This window comes from Berghia stephanieae, chromosome 7, assembly GCF_034508935.2.
Source record: "Berghia stephanieae isolate SIO BIC M18660-M18661 chromosome 7, UCSD_Bste_1.3, whole genome shotgun sequence".
NCBI classification, from domain to species: domain Eukaryota; kingdom Metazoa; phylum Mollusca; class Gastropoda; order Nudibranchia; family Aeolidiidae; genus Berghia; species Berghia stephanieae.
In genome coordinates, this window is record NC_088366.1 from 52,502,383 (window position 1) to 52,508,868 (window position 6,486).

The following is a 6,486-nucleotide window of genomic DNA, read 5'->3' on the forward strand; positions in this document are numbered from 1 at the left end:
GGTCCACACATATGCAAGTATATATATATATATATATATATATATATATAATATATATATATATATATATATATATATAAAATAGAAATAAAATGGAAAATGTGTCTCACATCTTGAATGACATGAATAATAATAATATTAAAATTGTATAATAAGATTGTGAGTTATGATCGTTTAAAAACCTATAAACATGTAGACGTCAAGGAGCTTTAAGAAAATAAGATTATGTACAACATTGGTTGATTTCCAATGATCAAAATTTATAAGTGTTTAAAAAAGTTACGTTTTTTAAGTGTTTTAAGCAAGGTAGATATAACATTTCTGGAACAGGTCCTTTTCTCATTTTGATCCGTTTGTATGGAACACCATTCCACAGAACGTCCGAGAATCCAAATCATTGTCTGTTTTCAAAAAATCTTTGAAGACAATTCTTTTTCAATGTCATTTAGACTACTTTAAAATTGTTTTGTGTTGATGTAATTTAAAGCGCCAAGAGCCTCATTGTTGAGGATACTGTGCGCTCTATAAGAGTCTATTATTATTATTATTATTATTATTATCATCATCATCATCATCCTGAAAATGGTCGCTAAAAAAAGGGATAGAGAATTCAAATGTCATTCCAACCTATCATGAAATGCCAGTTGAAGAATGGAATAACATGCTTTTATCGCAGCCTTCAATGTATTTGGTTGTCCGTTCATTTCACTGTGTTGTGTCCTGTGGCCTCTAATATGGAACCCCACAGTCCTTCAATGTGTTTGGTTGTCCGTTCATTTCACTGTCAAATGGCCTCTAATATGGAACACCGCAGCATTCAATGTGTTTGGCTGTCCGTTCATTTAACCGTGTCAAATGGCCTTTAATAATTATGGAACACCACAGCCTTCAATGTGTTTGGTTGTCCGTTCATTTCACCGTGTAAAATGGCCTTTAATAATTATGGAACACCACAGCCTTCAATGTGTTTGGTTGTCCGTTCATTTCACTGTCAAATGGCCTCACTTATGGAACACCGCAGTCTTCAATGTATTTGGTTGCCCGTTCATTTCACTGTCAAATGGCCTCTAATATGGAACACCGCAGCCTTCAATGTGTTTGGTTGTCCGTTAATTTCACCGTGTCCTATCGTATCCTTCGTTAACGAAGGACACGGTCCAATGGCCTCTAATATGGAACACCACAGTCTTCAATGTATTTGGTTGCCCGTTCATTTCACTGTCAAATGGCCTTTAATATGGAACACCGCAGCGTTCAATGTGTTTGGTTGTCCGTTCATTTCACCGTGTCCTATTGTATCCATCGTTAACGAAGGACACGGTCCTATGGCCTCTAATATGGAACACCACAGTCTTCAATGTGTTTGGTTGTCCGTTGATTTCACTGTCAAGTGGCCTCTAATATGGAACACCGCAGCCTTCAATGTGTTTGGCTGTCCGTTCATTTAACCGTGTCAAATGGCCTTTAATAATTATGGAACACCACAGCCTTCAATGTGTTTGGTTGTCCGTTCATTTCACCGTGTCAAATGGCCTTTAATAATTATGGAGCACCACAGCCTTCAATGTGTTTGGTTGTCCGTTCATTTCACTGTCAAATGGCCTCACTTATGGAACACCGCAGGCTTCAATGTATTTGGTTGCCCGTTCATTTCACTGTCAAATGACCTCTAATATGGAACACCGCAGCGTTCAATGTGTTTGGTTGTCCGTTCATTTCACCGTGTCCTATTGTATCCATCGTTAACGAAGGACACCGTCCTATGGCCTCTAATATGGAACACCACAGTCTTCAATGTATTTGTTTGTCCGTTCATTTCACTGTGTCCTGTGGCCTCTAATATGGAACACCACAGTCTTTAATGTATTTGGTTGTCCACTCATTTCACTGTGTCAAATGGCCTCTAATAATTATGGAACACCACAGTCTTCTATGTGTTTGGTTGTCCATTCATTTCACTGTCAAATGGCCTCTAATAATTATGGAACACCGCAGCCTTCAATGTGTTTGGATGTCCGTTCATTTCACTGTGTCAAATGGCCTATAAGATGGAACATCGCATCCCTCAATGTATTTGGTTGTCCGTTCATTTCACTGTGTCCTGTGGCTTCTAATATGGAACCCAATAGTCTACAATGTTTTTGGTTGCCCGTTCATTTCACTGTCAAATGGCCTCTAATATGGAACACGGCAGCCTTCAATGTATTTGGTTGTCCGTTCATTTCACCGTGTCCTATCGTATCCTTCGTTAACGAAGGACACGGTCCTATGGCCTCTACTATGGAACACCACAGTCTTCAATGTGTTTTGTTGACCGTTCATTTCACTGTGTCAAATGACCTCTAATATGGAACACCATAGTCTTCAATGTATTTGGTTGTCCGTTCATTTCACCGTGTCAAATGGCCTTTAATAATTATGGAACACCGCAGCCTTCAATGTGTTTGGTTGTCTATTCATCTCACTGTGTCAAATGGCCTCTAATATGGAACACCCCAGCCTTCAATGTGTTTGGTTGTCTATTCATTTCACTGTGTCTAATGGCCTCTAATATGGAACACCACAGCCTTCAATGTATTTGGTTGCCCGGTCATTTCACTGTCAAATGGCCTCTATTATGGAACACCGCAGCCTTCAATGTGTTTGGTTGTCCGTTCATTTCACGGTGTCCTATGGTATCCATCGTTAACGAAGGACACGGTCCTATGGAACACCACAGTCTTCAATGTGTTTTGTTGTCCGTTCATTTCACTGTGTCAAATGGCCTCTAATATGGAACACCACAGCATTCAATGTATTTGGTTGTCCACTCATTTCACTGTGTCAAATGGCCTCTAATAATTATGGAACACCGCAGTCTACAATGTGTTTGGTTGTCCGTTCATTTCACTGTGTCCAATGGCCTCTAATATAGAACACCACAGTCTTCAATGTTTTTGGTTGTCCGCTCATTTCACTGTGTCAAATGGCCTCTAATAATTATGGAACACCAGTCTTCAATGTGTTTGGCTGTCCACTCATTTCACTGTGTCAAATGGCCTCTAATAATTATGGAACACCACCGTCTTCAATGTGTTTGGTTGTCCATTCATTTCACTGTGTCAAATGGCCTCTAATATGGAACACCACAGTCTTCAATGTGTTTGGTTGTCCGTTCATTTCACTGTGTCCAATGGCCTCTAATATGGAACACCACAGCCTTCAATTTATTTGGTTTTCCGTTCATTTAATGGTCCCTAATATGGAGCACCACAGCCTTCAGTGTATTTAATTGGTTGTCCATTCATTTCATTGTGTCCAATGGCTTCTAATATGGAACACCGCATTCTACAATGTATGTGTTTGGTTGTCAATTCATTTCACTGTGTCAAATGGCCTATAATATGACCAGGCGTGCTACCATTACAGTTACACATCAGAGTTGGTTATCCATTAACATGCCTTTTTATCTTCACAGGGGTATGTGTTTTCTGCTGTGAGCCCTGGCCTACATCACAAAACACAAACATTGAACACGAGAGGACGAGAGTTAGCTCCATTTTTTTTAGTTATCACCCCGAAAAACTTCAACCTGTTTTTTTTTTTTTTTAATTTGACCAGAAAACTCACCAGCTAAATATCCATCGATAACAATGACCATAATCTTGTCCAAAACGTTTAAACCCGGGTCTATGACCCAATGAGGGTCATTTTAATCCATCGATATATTGAGGGCCGAGTTTTCTGGTCAAAATTTTTAACATGTGTTTTTCTTCCAGAGTACCTACGACAGATATGCAATGATCGTAATTGGATTCAATAGTCTGATGTCACGCCACCCAGCAACGGCGAGCTGCGTGGTTCTAAACAAAGAAAATCGGGCCCTTATTCGTTATGCTAGCTGGAACTTTTCATATGTCATATGATCAGAATGTATAAAAGTCAAAACAATATCATATTTAATAATGTTTTTCTCCTCTAGATACACTTTTATGCTCGTCGGATAAATATTTCATAAGGGCGTCCGCCATTGTTCTGATAGTTTAGAGCCAGTTACTAAGTTACCATGCGTCATTACGAGGGAAGTGACGTCATGACTGTTGAAGGCTTTTACTGTATTTTTTACAAAAGGTTTTTCTTCATTTGGTCACCTCGAGTTTTACAACAATCCTATCAGTTACGTTTCCTTTGGTTGTATAGCGAGCGCTCTACCGGCTTCTCCAATCGGGGTGGGCTGATTTTTTTTTCTTTTTATTGATTTTTGTTCTTGTATTTTTCTCTGAGCTCTGGCTTTGCTTAATAAAAAAAAAAGAATTGAGTTTTTATATAGCGCAATATCCACTAAACGTGCTCAAAGCGCTTTACATGGGTCCCTGACCAACAGCAACTAGGCGAAATCACATTTTCTTTTCGGACAGAAAGAACGCTGTTAACGGCCAGGTACTCATTTTACACCTGAGTACGGTGAGAGATATGTGAGTAAAGAGCCTTTTCCAAGGACCTAACTATGCGCCGAGCGAGGCTCGAACCCAGGACCTTCGGATCCGAAAGCGAGTGTCATACGACTAGACCACATAACTGCACATATACACCTTTTCAGATTATAACTAGTTACCTGCCGTTCTCTGCGGGGAAAAACCCGCGTATTTTAAAAGAAAATTGGCCAGAAAACGTCCTCCAAATATCCATCGAATGAAACGACCCTCGTCTTGGTAAAAACTCTCAAAAGACAGAGTACCGTAGTTCACTGTTAAAAATTAAGATTTAAAAAAAAATGAGCTTTTATATAATATAGAGCAATTTCCACTAAATGTGCTCAAAACGATTTACAATGGGTCCCTGGCATGGCGTACTAAAAGAGTATTATAGTAGGGCTATGGTCCCTGGCCAAAAGCAACATTTAGCATTTAGGACGGGACAACGGCTGTTAGGCGATGTTACAATTTTTTTCGGACAGAGACAACGCTGTTTACACCAGGTACTCATTTTACACCTGAGTACGGTGAGAGAATGTGAGTAAAGAGCCTTCTCCAAGGACTCCACTATGCGCCGAGCGAGGCTCGAACCCAAAACCTTCCGATCCAAAATCGAGTGTCATACCACTAGACCAGATAGCCCCACAACTGTTAATAATATTATTATAACGAAATTAATTTTTCCAGAGATGGAATGAATGGTTTCTGGTTAGCTACTCGTCGGCCGGCATCAACCGTCTCGCCAGATTCCACCGATGACCAACAACAGTTAAAGCAGAGCGCTTCCGTTCAACGCGTGCCAGGGACAGAACAGATCGATCGATAATCGGGCAGGCGAAGACCGTGCGTTTTGGCACAGGTTGTCAGGTTGGCATTTTAACCACCAAATTCTAAACACGGTCGGCATCGAAAAATTGAGTTTCGCATTTTGCCTTTTTATTTTCTATTTATTTATTTTTTAATGATGAGGGGGTGAGGGGGAGAAGGGGGGGGGGGGTTAAGTGATAACTCCAGTTTCCAAAAAAAAAAAAAACATTCAATGCTCAACTATAAGCTGTCAAGTCGAGATGATTTTTTAAACATCAAGAACTCTTGGCAGCGGAATTAAAAAAACAAAACAAACCCAAACAAACAAACAAACAAAAAAATAACTCCAAACCCAGTAGACCGCCGCACCCTGGACAGACAGATATTTTATTATTAATTTGGCCAGAAAACTGGCCCTTCAAAAAAAAAAAAATCGATCGATTTATATTATGACCCTCATCTGGACAAAAAGTGTGTTAAACCAAACCTGGAACCTCTTGAAATCTTTGTTAAAGTCCCGGGTTTGAGAGTTTTTAAAAATTTGTTTTTATTTGTTAGTTGTTTTTTTTTTTTTATTTATTTTTTTTTTTTTTTAAACCAAGATGAGGGTCATTATTTAAATCGATCGATATTTGAAAGACAAGTTTTCTGGCCAAATTTCTAAATGCGTGTTTGTAACAGAGTACAGCACAGTAGTTACTGGTTTATAAATCCATTTTTCACTTCTTTGTGCATTATGACCGATATGTGATCTAAGGAAAAGTTGTTTTTCAAGCCATTTGTAATATGTTTTATTTTATATCACTGGAAAGCGCATAGAGCCTGTGACAACGGGGTGAAGCACTATATAAATGCCATTTATTATTATTATTATTATTATTATTATTATTATTATTATTATTATTATTATTATTATTATTATTTATTATTATTATTATTATTATTATTATTATTATTATTATTATTATTGTTGTTGTTGTTATCGTCATCGTCATCATCATCATTATTATTATCATTACTATTATTATTATTATTATTATTATTATTATTATTATTATTATTATTATTATTATTATTATTATTATTATTATTATTATTATTATTATTATTATTATTATGCACAGTTGCATGTTTGGCATATTATTAAAAATGAATCTGGCAATTCTTATGTGACCGTTGTGTGTGGTGGTCGCTTTGCCTTTCAATCTCCTCGGCTAATCACGAT